Here is an 18,891-nt window from a genome sequence, read left to right as displayed (position 1 = left end):
GGAGTCCACAAAATGTCTCACCTCCCTGGGGGCTCCTATGGCAGTCGGAGCTGTGAGCGAGGACCGAGATCGGGGCCTCTGAGACGGCTTCCCCTCTCCTGTTGGCGCGCTCCTCAGGCGGGGCCTCCGGGGGGCGGGGCCTGTGTTCCTTAACCCCACCGCGCCCGGACCGAAGTCAACAAAAACAAACCCTCTGGACCAGGTGGTGCATCTAAACTGGGGACCTGGAGATCCCCTCACCCCCGGACCCTGCTCTTCGAGGCGCTCAAGATCTGTGAGGGGAGGCGACACAGACACAAGGCAGACAGTGTGAAACAGCGAGATACGAAAGTACGGAAGAGGAAGGGACTGAGGGACGAGGCCCTGCTTTGCGGAGGTGATGGCACTGATCTGGATCATGAGGAATGAAATAGGAATTGGCCGAGAGAAACGGATACCAGGCAGCGAACGAGAAGAACAAACGCAGAGCTTTGCGGATATAAAAACTTCCAGTAGATTCGGGCCTGGAAGGACGGGAGGCAGAACTGCCTTTGTCCGGAGCAAGGTTTTAGGCTCCAGTTCATCGCAGAAAATTTACGACCTTGAGAGTAAAGGAATACAGCTGATTTCATCGAGCAAACCCCTGCCCCAGAGGGGAAAAAAAGGCTTTCCTGAGACTGCACAAGAGGGGACGGCTGAGCCGGCCAACACCTATCACTCCATGTGGGTGGCTCTGGAAGAGCGGCAGCATCTCTTGCTGGTACACTCACTTGAGTCCTCAGCTTGCAGGAACTGTGATAAAACTGTCTCCAGCCAGACCCCAGTCCAGAGCTCTGCAAACGGGCTGCTGTGAAGTATGAAAGGAGTGATTCAGTGGAGCCCTGCAGGCCGTAGAAGTGACAGGTCTGTTGAAATGCAAATGGGAATGGGTGGCAAGTCTTGGAAAGCTGTAATTGCTGGAGACCCCGCAGGAGCGTGTATGCGGCTGTGCTTTGAAACCACAGTGAATTGCGCTCAGTCCTCCTGTGCCATTGTCTTTGACCCTCATTTCCTTTGCACATGCCATGCGTGGGCCTGACTCCTGCTCATAAGTCACCTCTTCCAGCAAAGCTTTGTTGCGCCTGCACTTCAGTTAAGCCTTCTCTAAACTCGGCCCCAGCCCAACCCTAGCCGTGTCCCTTGAAGGAATGGGTGGTGGGTGTTAACATTAACTAGAAGTTGTGCCCAGGAGAAGGGGATGGTACCCATGGAGGCTCAGGGCCAATTGGCAACAATTAAATTCCCTCTTAGGAGTGAGTGACTTGCAGGGGCCTGGGGACGCCATCAAAGGAACTGAGGTTGTGTATATTGAAGGGCATATTGTTAAGGCTCTGCCTTACTGTGAGGCAGAGAAGTATTATTTCTCTCAGTTGGAGAGTCATATTGGGGTCAGGATTTCCTAATCTAGGAAATTTAAAATAATTTTGTCGTGTTTGAATAATATATGATAAAGAAGTGTTTTGACTAAAAATATTTTTATCTTTAGAATATGAAAAGTTGTACTATAAAGTTCACTTAAATTTTTAGATGATATTCATAATATATAGACAAATTATTTATGCTTCACATTTAACATGCTGCTTAATATATCTTTGATTATGTTAGAAAGCCATGATGTGATGACCAATAAATATAAAAAGTGATTATATCATGATTTAGAGACCTAATGTACTTTAGAGTGTAGTTTGAAACTTGCACCTGGATTAGGCATCTCCCAGCAGCCAGAGTGATTATTAAAACCTAAATCAGTTCCTGTTACTCTACTTAAAACCCTCCTAAAGCTTTTCTGCACATTCAACTCAAATTCCTAAATCCTTTCTGTGGCTTTCAAGGCCCTGCTTAGTCTGGCTCCTGCCCACATCTCTGACTTTACCTCTTCTACTGTTGAATGAGACCTTATTCATCACACTGAAATAACTGCTAAGACTTCCCCAGTGGCTCAGTGGTAAAGAATCTGCCTGCCAGTGCAGGAGACAGGGATTCTATCCCTGGTCCGAGAAGGTCCCACGCACTGAGGGGCAACTGGGCCTGTGCACCATGACTACAGCCGGTACTCTAGAGCCTGGGAGCCGCAGCTGCTGAAACCCTAGAGCTTGTGCTTGGCAACAGGAAAAGCCACGCACTTAGAGTAATCCCCACTCATCGCAAGGAGAGAGAAACCTGCGCGGCAGCGAAAACTCAGCAGAGCCAAAAGAAATCAATTTTTCTAAAAAAAGAAAAACAAATCACAGGCAAACTCCCACTGTGGAAACTTTGCCCTGGCTGTCCCCTGTTCCTGGTTCTCTTCCTCCTAAACATTTATGGGCTGACTCTTGCCTGCAAGTCAGATTTCAGAAGACCCAATCTGAATGAAATAGCTCCTATCCTAATCAGCGCCTGCAGATCATCCAGTTGTTCCTTTCAGAGCATTTATCACTCTCAGAAAGGCTCATGCTTCTGTGTTGTTTGTTGCTTGTTTTGTTGTTTATGACCTATCTCTCCTACCAGGCTGGAAGCTTCAGGAAAGCCAGGACCAGTTCAGCCTTGATCCCAGCTCTGTCTTCAAGCACCTAGAACAGGGCCTGGCATCAACTGACTAGGTGATCAGTAAATATTTACCCCTGTTGCTCTCATTAAAAATATGCAGAAACAATTCTCACGACCCAGTGCATAGAAGTCTTGAATTCAAAACTGACCATTTTTAATTGAAAAATAACATGCACATAGTCAAAAATTCAAACAGTATAAGAGAAAGCCTCTTTGCTTTACATGTGTCTATTGGCTAGCAGAGGACAGACTATTCAGTGGTCTCTTGGTTTTGTGTGTGTATGTGTGTTCAGCCTGCCAGGCTCCTCTGTCTATGGGATTTCCCAGGCAAGAATACTGGAGTGGGTTGCCATTTCCTCCTCTGTGTCTCTTGGTTATTTTTTACTTAATACAACTCTTTCTTAAGAGCTCTCATGATTCTGAGTGTTGGCTGAGCTCCGGTGATTCTTGCTTTGAGTTTCTTACATAGTTGTAGTCACAACCACTGGAGTCACATGAAGACTCAGTGGGGCTGGTTGCTGATAATGGCTCACTGATTTAACCAGCAGGAGATGCTGGCTATTGACTGGAAGGTGAATCCTAGCTGAAAACCTAAAATGAAAGCCCTGCATGTGGCCTCTTACACAGCTCAGGTTTCTCCAAACACGGTGGCTAGACTCTGAAAGGATACAACCCAAAACAAGCATTCCAGCAGACAGCAAGAAAGCTGCTAGTCTGTTAAGGTTCGAGACCAGACACTAGCATAGCATTACTTCCTCTGTGTTTTGTTGGCCAGAGCAGTCCTAGTCCAGCCCAGATTCCAGGACAAAGACCCCAGCTTTCAGAGTAAGCCTTCAGATCTCAGTGGCTTAAAACACAAACATTTATGTCTCCCTCATATTCCAGTGTCGGGGAGACCATGTTGGTATACTATTCTCCTTCAACAGTGACTCAGATCCAAGCTGCTTCCACCAGCATCTCCATCATCTCAAAGTTCTTTGATCCCAACTGTTTAGATGGGAGAAAGGTTGCGGTGAAGGGAGAAGGGGGTGGACATTCACACTGACATTTAATTGCCTTAGACCTGAAGTGACACACTCTTTGCCCACATCTTCACTGGTGAGATCACATCACGTAGGAAGGTTGGGAAACATAGTGTTCCCCTGCTCCCTGGAAGAGAAAAATGGGTGTGAACACATCATTTACAGATACACACCAATTTCCCAGTCTCTTTCTAGAAGAATCACCTTTAACTATTAACACCATTAACAATTCAGTGTGTATCCATCCTTTCAGAAATATTTATATATGTGAAAGTGAAAAGTCACTCAGCCATGGTGTCCAATTCTTTGCGACCTCATGGTATATACAAGAATATAAAAACACAAATGTAGCATTTGCACACTGTTCTACATGTTGCTTCTTCTTTATGTAACAATGTTTTCGGTATATCTTAAAGAACTTCACATATCAGACTACATAGATCTACTTCATTCCTTTTTTTTTCACTTGAAGACCACCAAATTTATTTTGTACACATTGATTTATAATATGGTATTAACCTTTTTTTATTTGCCAAGCATTTTATTTTCTCTTTTTTTAATTGAAATATAATTGCTTTACAATGTTATGTTGGTTTCTGCCATACAACATGAATCACCCATAAATATACATATGTCCCTTCCCTCTTGAACCTCCCTCCCACCCCCCATCCCATCCCACCCCTCTAGGTTGTCACTGAGCACCGAGTTGAGCTTCTTGTGTTATACAGCAACTTCCCATACTTCATTCCTCTTAAAGCTGCAAAATAGGGAATTCCCTGGCAGGCAGTGGTTAGGACTCTGCACTTTCACTGTTGAGGGCCCGGGTTCAATCCCTTGTCGGAGAACAAAGATCCCACAAGCCAGGGGGCATGGTCAAAAATAAATAAAATAAAGCTTCAAAGTATTTCATTGTATAGACGTATTATATATATAAATCAATATCATAATGATAAATATTTAGATTATTTCTGATTATTTGCGTTTATGGTGCCACACTAAACAACCTTGTATATAGACCTCTGCTTAACTCTGTTAGTAAACCTGTGGGAAGGTTTCTATAAGTAATATATAGAAAATACATTCAGAAGTTATTATGCATCCCAGTAATGTCCAGTTAGAAAATGTAGTAAAAACAAAGTCGTTCACAATAGCAACAAAAACAAATATATTTAGGAGTATAACAAGAAAAAGATTTACTAGCTGAAAATGAACAATATAAATTAATTTGATTGTATCAATTATATATTTAATGTATCTTAATGGAATCAATTAAATTAACTGAAGAACATACAAGAATATCTAAATGAAAGAAAAAATATAAATGTTTGGAGTTGGAAAGACTAGAAATAAAAATGTAATTTACACAAATTACGAAGTCAATATATTCCTATTATATTCCAATAGGATCTCATTGTTATGGAATTTGACAAGTTGTTTCTAAAACTCATCCCAAAAAGAATACCACAAAAATATTTTTAAGAATGAGGAAAAAATAGGCAAGATTAGGCAAGATTAATAATAGAATAGAGAACAAAAATAGATCCTCCCATGTAGGAATTTAATATAAGGTAGCATTTCAAATATATAGAAAAAAGAAATCTTTTCAATAATTTATGTAAGGACAATTAGTTATCTAGTTAGCAAAAAAAATAGTTACAAATCTTTTCTTCACACCATATGCAAAAGTAAATTCCAGGTGGATTATATTACATTATGACTTATAGTCATAAAATGATAGATATCAGAAACAAGTAGAATAATTTATTGATAACCTTGGGATAGGGAAGACCTTCCTAAACAACATGCATAACACAAAAGTCATAAGGGAAAAGATAGGTAATTTAACCATATCAAAATATAAAATTTCTGGACAATAAAACACATCATGCCTTATCAAAATTACAAGTCTTTCATGCAGAAATGGATTGCTAATCCTAAAATTCATATGGAATTTCAAGGGATCCTGACTAGCCAAAATAATCTTGAAAAAGGACATATTTGAAGGACTTTACCCTTCAAGGTATACTACAAAGCTACAACAGTAAAAAAAAAGGGTGGGGGTTGTAATGGCATAAAGATAGACACAAGGACCATTAGAATAAAATTGAGATCCAGGAGTAAACCCATACATCAAAGGCCAATTGCTTTTTGACAAGGATGCCAACTCAATTCAATAGAAAAATATTTTTTTCTTCAACAAATGGCTGAGACAACTGGATTTGTATATGCAAAAGAATAAAATCAGACACCTCATGTCATATACAAGACAGCTAACTCAAAATGGACCTAAACTTAAGAGCTAAAACTGTTTTAAAAATCTTTGATTTGGGAGAATGGCATTGAAACATGAAAATTAAAAAAAAAAACTTTGAAAAAGCATTAGGGAAAATCTTTATGACTATAATTTTATGAATATGAAAGCAAAAGCTACTGCTGCTGCTAAGTCGCTTCAGTCGTGTCTGACTCTGGGGGACCCCGTAGACAGCAGCCCAACAGGCTCCGCCATCCCTGGGATTCTCCAGGCAAGAACATTGGAGTGGTTTGCCATTTCCTTCTCCAATGCATGAAAGTGAAAAATGAAAGTGAAGTCGCTCAGTCGTGTCCGACTCTTAGTGACCCCATGGACTGCAGCCCCCCAGGCTCCTCCATCCATGGGATTTGCCAGGCAAGAGTACTGCAGTGGGTTGCCATTGCCTTCTCTGGATACCAAAAGCACAGGCAATAAAGGAAGAAAAGAGCTTTTGTACATCAAAGGAGATGATCAAGAAAGTGAGAAGACAACCTACAGAATACGGGAAATTATTTGCAGATATATCTCCGATAAGGGTCTAGTATCCAGAAAAAATAAAGAACTCCTAAAACTCAACACCCTCTTGATGAGAGTGAGAGAGGAGAGTGAAAAAGCTGGCTTTGAACTCAATATTCAAAAAACTAAGATCATGGCATCTGGTCCCATCACTTCATGGCAAATAGAAGGGGGAAAAAGTGGAAGCAGTGACGAATTTTATTTTCTTGGGCTCCAAAATCATTGCAGACAGTGACTGCAACCATGAAATTAAGAGGTTTGCTCCTTGGAAAGAAAACTATGACAAACCTAGAGAGCATATTAAAAAGCAGAGACATCACTTTGCCAACAGAGGTCCAATAAACAAAGCTATGGTTTTTCTAGTAGTCATGTACAAATATGAGCATTGGACCGTTAAAGAAGGCTGAGCACCAAAGAATTGATCCTTTGGAATTGTGGTGCTGGAGAAGACTCTTGAGAGCCCCTTGGACTGCAAGGAGATTAAACCAGTCAATCCTAAAGGAATTAGTCCTGAATATTCATTGGAAGGACTGATGCTGAAGCTGAAACTCCATTACTCTGGCCACCTGATGTGAAGAGCTGACTCTTTGAAAAAGACCCAGATACTGGGAAAGATTGAAGGCAAAAGGAGAAGGGAGCAAGGGCAGAAGAGGAAATGGTTAGATAACATCACCGAGACTCAATGGACATAAATCTGAACAAACTCTGGGAGATAGTGAAGGACAGGGGAGCCAGGCATGCTACAGTCCATGGGGTTACAAAAAGTCAGATACAACTTAGTGACTGAACAACAAAAATAACTGAATTCAAAAAATGAGCAAATAATTTGAATAGACATTTCTTTAAAGAAGATATACAAAAGACCAATAAACACACGAAAGAACGCTCAGCGTTGTTATTCATTCAGTTCAGTTCAGTCACTCAGTCGTGTCCTACTCTTTGCGACCCCATGAATCGCAGCACGCCAGGCCTCCCTGTCCATCAGCAACTCCCGGAGTTCACTCAGACTTACGTCCATCGAGTCAGTGATACCATCCAGCCATCTCATCCTCTGTCGTCCCCTTCTCCTCCTGCCCCCAATCCCTCCCAGCATCAGAGTCTTTTCCAAAGAGTCAACTCTTCGCGTGAGGTGGCCAAAGTACTGGAGTTTCAGCTTAGGGAAATGCAAATCACCTTATGCCTACCACGATGACTATGATTTTAAAAATTGTTTTAATGGAAAATAACAAGCACTGGCAAAGATGTTAAGAAATTGGAACCTTTGGGCATTCCTAGTGGGAATGTAAAATGGTGCAGCCACTGTGGGAAAGTTTGATTGTTTCTCAAAAGGTTAAACATAGAACATAATGTATTAAACATAGAACCTACCAGTAATTCCACTCCTAGGTTTACTGAAGGCAAGGACTCAAAGAGATATTTGTATACCCTTGTTCATAATGGGGCTTCCTCAGTGGCTCAGCAGTAAAGAATCCACCTGCAACGGAGGAGACACAGGAGACTCAGGTTCGATCCCTGCATTGGGAGGATCCTCTGGAGGAGGTAATGGCAACCCATTCCAGAATTCTTGCCTGAAGAACCCCATGGACAAAGAAGCCTGGCGGGCTACAGTCTGTGCAATTGCAGAGTCGGACATGACTGAAGCAGCTTAGCACACAGGCACAAGCACAGGCACAGGGTCATAGTAATATTATTCACAATAGAAAAAAAGGTGGAAACAACTCATGTCCATTAACAGGTGAATAAATAAGCAAAAGGTGGTTTACACATACAGTGAAATGTTATTCAGCCATAAAAAGCAATGAAGTTCTGATACATGCTATAACTTCTATGAACCTTGAAAGTTTATACCACATGAAATGTCAGACACAAAAGGACAAGTATTTTGTGACCACTTATATAAAATATATAGAATAGTCACATTCATGGAAACAGAATGTAGATTAGAGGTTACAGAGGCATGTGGAGGAAATGGGTAGTTATTACTTAATGTTTGCAGAATTTCCGTTTGAGATGATGAAACAGTTTTGGAAATAGTGGTAATGGTTTTACAATATGGTAAATGTAATTAATGCCGCTGAATTATTGTACACTTAAAACTTATTAAAATGGTAATACATGTATATATTTTTAGGCTGCTTTCTGTGATCTTAGTTCCCTGACTAGGGATAGGACCTGTACTCCCTGCTGTGCGAGTGTGGAGTCTTAACCACTAGACCAGGGAAGTCCTTAAAATAGTAATTTTTACGTTCTATGTTTTTTCTCAAAAAAAGACACTATATGCAAAGTAAAAACAGAGGCAGATAGAGAGGTAGATGAGAAGGAAATATTTGTAACATGTATAACAAATTAGTAAAAATCCAAAGGATGGAAAGAACTCCCACAAGTCAGCTGAAGAGCAGGAAACCTAATATAAAAATGGGCAATGATTTTTATCAGAAGAACAAAACCAAATGGTCCACACACAAAAATTATGCACAACTAGTGAAATGTAAGTTAAAGTATGAATGAGAGGTCATATTACAGTCATCAGGTTGGTAAAAATTAAGAAATTTTTTAATATTTAGAGTTGGTGAGGGTGTGGGAAATGGAACCATCATTCCTGCTGGTGGGAGTGTAAACAGACCTAACCTCTTGTGTGGGCACTTTGGCTACATCACAGTCACACACACACACAATCATTCAAACACACTCTTGGTCCCAGCAGTTGCACTCCAGTATATGACAGGATGAATGGCTACATATGGTATACTCAAAAGATGGAATTCAGTAAAACCCAAAGGAGAAACTGGATCTGTGAGTCCTAACATTGGAAGTATATGTCTGAAATACTTCATAATACTTTTTAAAATCCAACAGGCTTATTTTTTTGTTTCTAACGTTTATGTTTTCTTTCTAAATGATGAGATTAAAGGTTCAGACTGCCGTTTGCAAGCCGTTTTCACAAATGACACCTGTGAGAGTGGACTGGCTTTATTCTCCATACATGAAAAGCCGTCGTGTCTGCTTTTTTTTTTTTCTTTCTTCTAGCTGTGGCATTGTAGTCTCTGTGACATCTGGATATGCTGTATATAAATTTTGATTGGATAAATGCAAGAATCTGGTAACAATCATCTTTAGACAGATTTACAGGTTTATTTTTATACTTCTCTTTAAATAGTTATGTCTATAATCAATGGTCCACCAAAGATTATGAATTAAACAATATAGAACTAAAAATTAAATGCTTTAGAAGCATGAAGAGGTCAAAATGCTCAGGGTTTGAGGGAAACAAGCTCATCTGTAGCTGATGGGGTCCTAGGATCCCCAACCTTCCTTACAAACCACATGAATGCACTGTTGACTGTTGCTTTAAAGGGAAAACAATGTTTGAAATGGGATACTGAAGCTACATCCACCAAGGAGAGAAACCTGTGATTTGGGCATCAGTCAATATGGGCAAATGTAAACAGTGCTTTGAAATGGACGGGAAAGATGACCCCTTTTCATTTTCCAAAAAGTCAGGTCAAAGTTACATGAATAAGAGGAATACAAACATCTTTGGTAGATGAGATGTAGCAGAGGTGAAGTGGAATAGAAATGGCTAGAGGGTCCTTTACATGGAAGTTAAATCCTCAAGATGTTGAAGTGTATTTGCTTTTAGCTGTGTTTAAGAGAAAACCAAACACAGCCCAAGATGAAGCTTCTTCCCACAATGTTCACCCTCCCTCCAGGCAGCAGGCAGGCCACACCTCACCCTTCTGCACAGCCATCAGGCTCAATGGCTATGAAACAATTGGCTATGAAATTTCCAAGGCACTAGTAGGGTCTAAGACTGGATGAGCTAGAGACACCACTGGAAGAGCTTCCAGGGAGGGCACCATGAGAGATGAGGAGGGGAAGACAGGTGGGATTGCCTCTGCAGTCTCTTTCTTGAGGCCCCAGCCATTACTGAGGGATCAGGGGAAAGGGGCAGAGTAACTGAGACCCACTTTCCACTTGCAGCCCCCAACCCCTGCCCCCTCCCCCAGCTTTCTAAGGTTTGGGCTGCTGACCTATGTGAAAAGCAGCTGCCCAGTGTGCTGCAGTTTGAGGACAGTGTGTGAGGAGGTATCTGACCCAGGTGAGGAGTGTGCCTACCCATATCATGGTCAGAGGTGGTCAGTGCCTAGTTCTTACTTGGAGCACAGAAGTGAAAAGTAGCTGCCCCTCCCCTCCCAAAAAAGATTCAGTGTTAAATTCACAGAGTTTAAGGAACCTGAGTCAACCAGAAGTAGACATCTCAGAGGCCAAAGAGAGACCTAAGCCATAAATTGTGGGCTCATCAGCTTATGGATGGAAGTGAATGAGGTCATCCAAAGAGAGTATGCAGTGAAGAGAGGGCCTGTGAGGGAACCTGGAGGATACCAGTATTTCAGGGTGTTCTAATCAGTCAAAGACCACCGGGGACAATCCATAGTCCAATGGAGTCAGGTTTATTGACCCATTGCTATGAGGAAGACAGCACATCAGAGGAATCATGGAGTGTCCTACCAAACACAAAGAAAAAGAGTTCTTATAGGATCTGAGAGAGGTGGAATTAGGTGAAATGTAAATCAGGCAGTAGTTTGATAGCTCAAAGAAAGCCAGAGTAAAGTAGCCTACATCAGGTCTGGACTGCTCAGTGGACTCAGGGTCTTGTTTCCTTGGAAACAATAAAGTTAAGGCTCATGTGGAATACATGTTTAGAAGTCCCTTTTCTGAATTTCTCCACACCTGGGTTTTAAACCCTGTCCTCTTAGTTATTTAGCTCTCCCAGGCAAGAGTTCCATTCCTATTCTAAAAGCAAAATTTCTGATAGTCTATGATTTTAGAAAACAAAATTGCTCAGTGAGTAAGAAACAAATAGTCACTTCAAGAAGAAGGTTGTTATGATATTTTATCGCTGCAGTATGTCCCTGGGAAAAATTTTGTTTCTTATTAATTTTGTGGCTGGCTTTCTCTCTGTCTGTTATTTCAGCCTGATGAATACCACAGCAGGTTTTTACAGCCTGAACTAATTTTCACATTTTCAAGGGACACACAAAGGAGGTGGAATCTGCAAAGACTGAGTGTAGTAAGTAGGCAGTGTGGACAAAAAAAAATGTTGCCTGTCAAGTAAGTAAACAAAAATCTTTCCTGCCATCAAGTCATCAGCCCCTGCAGTTACCCCTTACAATGGGTGCACCCTGAAGGGGAATTCTGGATGGAGAAAAAGAGTATACTAACCCTAGATAGTTTAAGATGCATCAGTTCAGTTCAGCTGCTCAGTCATGTCCAGCTCTTTGCGACCCCATGGACTGCAGCATGCCAGGCCCCCCTGTCCATCACCAACTCCCGGAGTCCACCCAAACCCATGTCCATTGAGTCGGTGATGCCATCCAACCATCTCATTCTCTGTTGTCCCCTTCTTCTGCCCTCAATCTTTCCCAGCATTAGGGTCTTTTCCAATGAGTCAGCTCTTAGCATCAGGTGGCCAAAGTATTGGAGTTTCAGCTTCAGCATCAGTCCTTCCGATGAATATTCAGGAATTATTTCCTTTAGGATGGACTGGTGGGATCTCCTTGCTGTCCAAGGGATTGTCAAGAGTCTTCTCCAACACCACAGTTCAAAACCATCCCAAAGGAATAATTTCAGTGAGCCTAGACTCTTGCATCTTCCCATGCTGGGGTCCAGCCCCGGTGGATCCAGGGAATTTGAAGCAGGGACGGCGCTGGCGTGAGAGAAGCTTATTTGTTTATTAATATAAGATTAGATTAAGAAACAATAGTATAGTAGGAAAATTAAGTGGAGAAAGAGGGCTGAATAACTTGGATTACGTGGAAGACCAATAAAATTCCAGACAAGGATTTTGCACCATCTACGTTGGGCCATTGGCGCTCGCTTGAATATCTAAGGGTGCCTCGCCTTAGGCTCCCTTTCGCTCGGGTCTTAACAGCCAGGGCAAGTAAGTAGACTTGGCGAGCCTCCGTGCCCCAGATGGGAATTCAGCCTGAAATTAAAGTAAAGAGGAAAAGGAGAGAGAGAGAGAGAGACACAGGGGAAACCAGTCCAGCGACTGGCTCCGGTCCCTATTGTCTAGAAAGGCCTTTTATACCTTTTTTTGATTGTACATAGAGATCAATGGGTAATACAAAATTACGCAGTGTTAGCAATCCAGACTCTTATCAAAACCAGGCTTTTCTCTCTGCATACCTAATTGTATACACAACTCTTAGGTGATTTACATCATCTGGCCAAAAAGGGCCAATTAACATTTTACAGACTTTTTTTCTGATAAGGGTTTGTCAGCCAGAAGACTTATTTGTGTTGATCTTCCCAAAGTCCGGTGCCACTCTCAGAAAGCACTAAATAAAGTTACATTCTTACATAGCAAGGACACAAGAGGAGTGCAGTGATATATAACAAAGAGAAGTAATTAACTCAAAAGTCTAGTGTTGCTAACATCAGAACTACTATATATCTTTTTCCATATCCCATTTACATTGATTAACATCCTCCCAGGTGCCTAAAATATAAAGAATATGGAGGCCTGGCAGCAGTCATTGAGTCAACAGTGAAAAACCTCTACCAATATAATTTTTAACTCTTTAGAAAAGGCTCTGTATCTTTAAGATGCTTTTAAGCTTTGTGCCTCTCGCGGTTGGGGGGCTGTAAGCAATTCACAAGCTGTAAGAGGTCTGGGGAACCTATTAGGCAAGCTAGAGAGCTATCAGAGGGGGTTTAACTGAAACATCCCTTTCAAATGCAGAAGACTAAAGCCCTGAGTTGACTTTTATCCAGAGAATATCAGAAGAGTGGAAAAGCCGAGTACAAAAGCCGGCAGATTTTTGGTTTTGGGGGTACATGCTCAGGAAATTCCAGGGGGAAAACCTGAGGTCTGATTAGCCTTGCCATCAGAGCTGTGCTGCATGACCTTGTCACGGGTGGAATTCCTCACGCTGGCTCCCGGCATTCCCATACATAAAAGGGCACTAAAAGTCAATTTGTGACGTCTGGTTTCTTGTGTATGAATAGTAATAATCTTTGGATGTTCACTACACATTTTTTTTTTCAGGAAAAATTCCTTGCTCCTCCCTTACCTCTTTTGAACAGTCCTTCAGAGCTATCTGAGAGGCTGCCATCCCAGATTATAGTCCTCAGTAAGGAGAAGGCAATGGCAACCCACTCCAGTACTCTTGCCTGGAAAATCCCATGGGCAGAGGAGCCTGGTAGGCTGCAGTCCATGGGGTCGCGAAGTGTGGGACACGACTTCACTTTCACTTTTCACTTTCATGCATTGGAGAAGAAAATGGCAACCCACTCCAGTGTTCTTGCCTGGAGAATCCCAGGGACGGGGGAGCCTGGTGGGCTGCCGTCTATGGGGTCGCACAGAGTCGGACACGACTGAAGCGACTTAGCAGCAGCAGCAGCAGCAGCAGCAGCAAGGCTGCAAATAAAATGTAGTTCTCAACTTTTACGTGGTGTACTTTTTTTCAGTCGACAGTAGAAAGAAAACTATAAAGTTTTAGGTCTCACAAACCAGGAAGATGATTGTTGTTTATGAACACGAGGAGGTCTAGTACACTGTGCTCTGTGGAATAAGGTGGTCACTAGCCATAGCTGAAACTCCAATAGTTTGGCCACCTGATGCGAAGAACTGACTCACTGAAAAAGACCCTGATGCTGGGAAAGATAGAAGGCAGGAGGAGAAGAGGACGATAGAGGATGAGATGGTTGGATGGCATCACCGACTCAATGGACATGAGTTTGAGTAGGCTCCGGGAATTGGTGATGAACAGGGAAGCGTGGCAGGCTGCAGTCCATGGGGTCGCAGAGTCGGAAGCGATTGAGCGACTGAACTGAACTGAGCCCATAGGTGGCTATTTAAATTGAACTGAAAAGTAATTAATTGGATTTAATTTTTAAATAAATTCAAATAAATATTTTTCTTCCTTCATGGCACTTAACCTCATGTCAAATGTTCAGTAGCCACAGGCTAGTCTCTACCTTATTGGACAGTGCAGCTGTAGAATATTTCCATCGTTACAAGCAGTTAACAGAAATGAGAGTCACAGGCGATGGTGACCCCTGGGAGTGTAGTCTCAGCCCAACAGCGCTACTCTCTTCGTTTGACAGCTACCGTGTAACTGTAGCTTGAACCACAACCAAGGCTAAAAGCCGGAGGCTCCACTGCTTCTTCACGTTTCCCTTTCTACACAAACTCACTACCATCGCCACACTCCATCTCCCAACAAGCCCCGGGCCCGTCTTCTGAGACGCTGGCCTCTTGGACTTCTGGGAAATGTAGTTTAAACAGCGTTCCAACTCCGGAAAGGTTCTAGCCACGAACTAAGGCTCCCATGAGGCAGTGCGTGGTCAGTTCCGGTCCAATCCACCGCGGCCGCCAAGTGTTCCGTGAGGGGCCCGAAAGTTGGCACTCGAGTCTTAGTGCAACGGTGACTTGAGATGCAGGAGTCTGGAGGGACCGCGCTGTGCCTCTCCCTGCCACTGCTTAGTCTCCGCCGCTCCGGAGTTGTAGAGACGCCTCAACCCAAGGCGGAGCCGACCGGGCCCCAGGGAACCGTAGTTACACTCCAGCCACAACCACTAGGGGACTTGAAAGCAGCGTCCGACCGCGGTCGGTGGGGCGATCCCTGACGGGAAGCGCACGCGTAAATGCCCGGCCTCAGGGCTTCTGTAAACACCAAGAGCGCCTGCGCGAACGGAGCGCCTGGGTATGGACACGCGGGGGCGCCTTAGCAAAGATAACAGTAATAAACAGTAACCTACCGGTCCCGTTATTTTTCTGCCTTTTTTTTTTTTTTTTTTAATGGTTTGCTAAGCACAGCTCCCTTCATTGAGTCTGTTAATCTGATCTTTGGGGCACTCATTTTACCAGTGGGACAGCGGGTCAGAGAAAGTGATCAAGAGAGTCCTAGCATCTTTGCGTGTGAGGGACCAACGATGGTTCAGGATGCAAGGACTCTAGACTCTGTCTCTGAGTTGCTGTGTGACCTTGGTAGTTCTGTTCCCCTGAGGACCTAAGCTTTCTGATTTGTAAGTGGAAATAGGATATTGGAAGGATCAAATAAGACGCAGAAATGAAACTAAGTTGCCGAGCAATCTATAAGGACAGAAGATTATTATAATCGGGTGATTGCAGATTGAGGAACTATTTCATCATACTACAAATTGCAAAACTGAGGCCCCTACAGGGGCAGGAGCTTGCTCCAGGTCTCAGCAGTCTGTGAGCAAGGGCTAAAACCTAGGCTGCCAGCGTTTGGGCTTAGAGCCCTTCCCTGCACCTCCAGGATTAGTGTCTTTGTTGCATACAGGCTTAGAGAGGCAGACTGTGCCCAGAATCCAGAGAAGCCCCTATTCCTAATCCTTCTCCTACCTGCTGGGCCTAGTGGAGGAAGACCCTGCTCTGTTGAGATGACTACCAAAAGCAAGAAATTAAGGAGGAGCTGGAGAATCCTGGAGACAGAGGACAGTGTGGCAGAAGCTGTACAGATCCTACTTCTCAGAAGAGTGGCCCAGGTAAGGGAAGGAAATCAGATGTGACAGATGAGGGGCTAATGTTAAGGGGACCGACCCTGAATGGAAAAGGGTGGTCTCTATTTCTGAACCCGAGAGGAATTGGGTGCTCAGATGATTCCATCTGGGGCTCTGACAGCTGCCCGTGACAGCTGGAAGTGGTACCTGTGCTGGCTTGGATCCTAAGGAGAGGAGGTGATGCAGGTTGAGCTGAGAGGCTTTAGGGGCCACTCGCCCAACCAGGTGGAGCTGTCAGGTGGCATCGTGGGCAAACCATACCACCAACCAAGATACTGACCTCTCTGTCCCTTGGAGCGGGACTGCCCAGTTGTCTCTCTGGAGTGCTCTAAGAAGTTCTGGACATAGGTGTGGGAGGGGCTTGGAGCCGCTAAGGTCTGGTTGCAAATGGGGCCTCTTCAGGCAAGTCATGAAAGGAAGGTGTTTGTAGAAACAGAAATTCAAGATCTTCCCCACCTCTAACTGTCTGATTCTCTGGGCCTTCACTTGTCTCTGTTTTCAGCAGGGGAAACTGAGGCTAACAGAAGAAAAGACTCTCTTCAGGATACACAAGGAGCTGGCATAAAACTGGACTAGGATAGGGATCTTTCCATGACATGGCAGTGATCAAACATCTTCATCAAACATTTATTGAGTATCTAATGTATACGCTGAGAAGAGCTACCTTAGGGTACAAACAGAATCCAGGATTGCAGTCAGACTCAGCTTTTAACTTGCCCTCCCAATGACTTAATGCTGTGATCCTTGGTGAGTCACTACCCTACTCTGAGCCTCACTGTCTGTAGAGTGGGAGTGGTAAGCCGTATCCAGGGCTATCCGAGGTGTAACTATGAATTAAATGAGTTAAGAACTGTTAAGTGCATATAACAGCACTAGGCCCATGGTACCCGCTCAGTAACTATTAGCCGCTCTTTGTTACTCATGAACACAGATGGAGGCCAGCTGGAGATAGGGTTCTCCCAGAGTCCGGCAGGAGCGGAGATGCCACCACCCCTGGTCTGTTTGCCTTCCAGATACCTCCACTCTGCGCCCAGGCAGCCTGTGTTTGTGAAAGTTGAGGGGTGGGGGGACACTTGCATCCCCATTTCTCCCTCTGGCGCTGGGAACCTGGCAGGGAGCATTTACATCTCCACACACATGTGATGCTGTTCCCGACGACCTGGGTCCAGAGTTAAGGTGATTCTTGCCCAGTACAGCTGCACAGTACAGCCCTGGGCAGTGAGACCAGAACCATGACTCTTCCTCCCTGCAGGGCAGAAGTCCCAAAAGGCTGACAGCAGGGTCTTGACCTGTGTGTGTCCCCTGAACAGATCAGGAGCTGGGGGTAGAGAGGCGCCTGGGTGGAAGACAGGGCCCAATATCAGATACCCTACCCCCAGCTCACCCTGTTTGAAGGTGGTGGTCTGGTCCATTGATACTTTCAGCTCTGGTCCAGGCCACCCTAGTGGAGGTCTGGTTCAAACCCCTTATTTATAGAGAAGGAAAGAGATGACCGCCAAGCTCACCCAGAGCCCCACAGTAAGGCAGGGGTGAGTCTAGGCCAGAACTCAGGTGTCCTGGTGTTTGGCCAGGGCTCTGCCTGGCAGCTGGTTGGGAGGAGGCAGGCCTTGGCTCCACTTCTCTTTTCCCTTTGCCACTGCAGTCACACTTGGAGCCAGATGTGGACACCTGGGTGGGTTGTGGGTTGGGGCATAGAAGGGAAGGGGAGTACAGGACCTGGTCAGCAGTCCGGAGCCGAGCTGGGGTGGGTGGACTGGGGAGCTCTCAGTGGTGTGTGTGTGGCTGCTGCAGGATTCTAGGGCCTTATTAATCAGTCTGAGGCAGCAGAAGATAAAAATACCGTGGGAGCACACTCCTGGAGGAGGGTAGCAAAGAAGATTCAGTAATGAGTCACAGAGCCCAAGCCCTAAATTTAGAAGGTGCTGAAGAAGGCAGCCGCCCCTGGGGAAGCACCGTGGAGATGCCCACTAACCAAGGGTACCAGTGCTTCAGGGCAGAGGGCAGTGGTTGGCAGGAGTCCCCAGCACAGCAATGCCCCAGGGAAGCTGGGCTGCTTCTAGGCCTGCCCCAGGTATGAATTTTGGACCTCAAAATGAACCCAGACCCAGGGCACAGTCTTCAGCCCCGCTCACTGACAGAGCTCCTAGCAAGCCTTCCACACACGAGCCCTTCAAAGGGTCCTAGAAACCAGCCCCTGGGGCGTGGACATCTCAGTATTGTCCTGCCCGCTGGCTAGGTACAACCAGGCTCCCTGGGGCCTGCTGCTGTCCTGGTGCCCTGTTGTCAGACCCTGAGAAGGGGGCTGTGTGGATGCGAGGAGCTCATGTCATTGAGTGAAGGCCTCCCAAAGGGGACCCATCCAGGCCTTTGTAGCTCTGTTAGGGATTGGGCCGAGGGAGCAGGGCAAGATGTTATAATGGCCACTTCTGCTTTATTCTCAGCCCTCCAGGTTCCAGGTGAACCTAGACTGTTTCTTTTTCTCCAGGTCAGAAGAGGAAGGCACTGCCTTCAGGTCAAGGAGCAGAGACTTAGAAAAGAGGCTATGCCTTGGGGACAGCTGCCAGACCTGGGGTAAGGGAGCTTAGAAGACAAGAATTGATAGCTGTGGCGTTTATTGAGTGCTTGTTGCTTGCCAGACACCGTGCTAAGCTCTCCACGTGCATGAACTCACTTCATCCTGGAGGCAATGATGTAAGTCCTACTAGCTTACTTGTTCATAGAAATGGAAGTACCAAGACAGAGAGGTTAAGTAACTTATTCTAGATCACACAGTAAGAGGTTCTAACGCAGATGACCTAGCTCCCTAGCCCAGGCTCTTAGCTATTACGCCAGACTGCTGAGCAGGGTATTTTACCCTATCTGTGCTGCCTCTGCTCCTGTCCTTCCCTACCAGTCCTCCAGGGCCTGGGAGCTTCTCTCCAGGCCTTGCAGGGTCTTGATGCCCAGGGTGCTCCTAGGCTTGGGGGAAAGAAGAGACTAGCAGAGCTC

The 18,891-nt window shown here is 44.7% G+C and overlaps 1 protein-coding gene and 1 long non-coding RNA gene across 2 annotated transcripts in view; both read left to right on the top strand.

Annotated features, from left to right (window-relative positions):
* The first annotated feature begins 115 nt into the window (after positions 1–115).
* LOC120876741 lies at positions 116–2,650 on the top strand. Its single transcript, XR_005724199.1, has 2 exons — positions 116–882; positions 2,506–2,650. It is a non-coding gene; the product is annotated as an uncharacterized LOC120876741 (long non-coding RNA).
* A 13,113-nt stretch (positions 2,651–15,763) lies between these two features.
* STARD10 (StAR related lipid transfer domain containing 10) overlaps positions 15,764–18,891 on the top strand; it is a 32,843-nt gene continuing 29,715 nt past the window's right edge. Inside the window, exons 1-2 of the mRNA XM_040258782.1 lie at positions 15,764–15,888; positions 18,389–18,474. The gene's annotated coding sequence lies outside the window, so the exon portion shown is untranslated. The remainder of the gene's footprint in view (positions 15,889–18,388; positions 18,475–18,891) is intronic.

This window comes from Oryx dammah, unplaced genomic scaffold (assembly GCF_014754425.2).
Source record: "Oryx dammah isolate SB20612 unplaced genomic scaffold, SCBI_Odam_1.1 HiC_scaffold_17, whole genome shotgun sequence".
Classification (NCBI taxonomy): domain Eukaryota; kingdom Metazoa; phylum Chordata; class Mammalia; order Artiodactyla; family Bovidae; genus Oryx; species Oryx dammah.
Note: the sequence above shows the minus strand (reverse complement) of the source record. Positions and strands in the feature narration are given on the sequence as shown.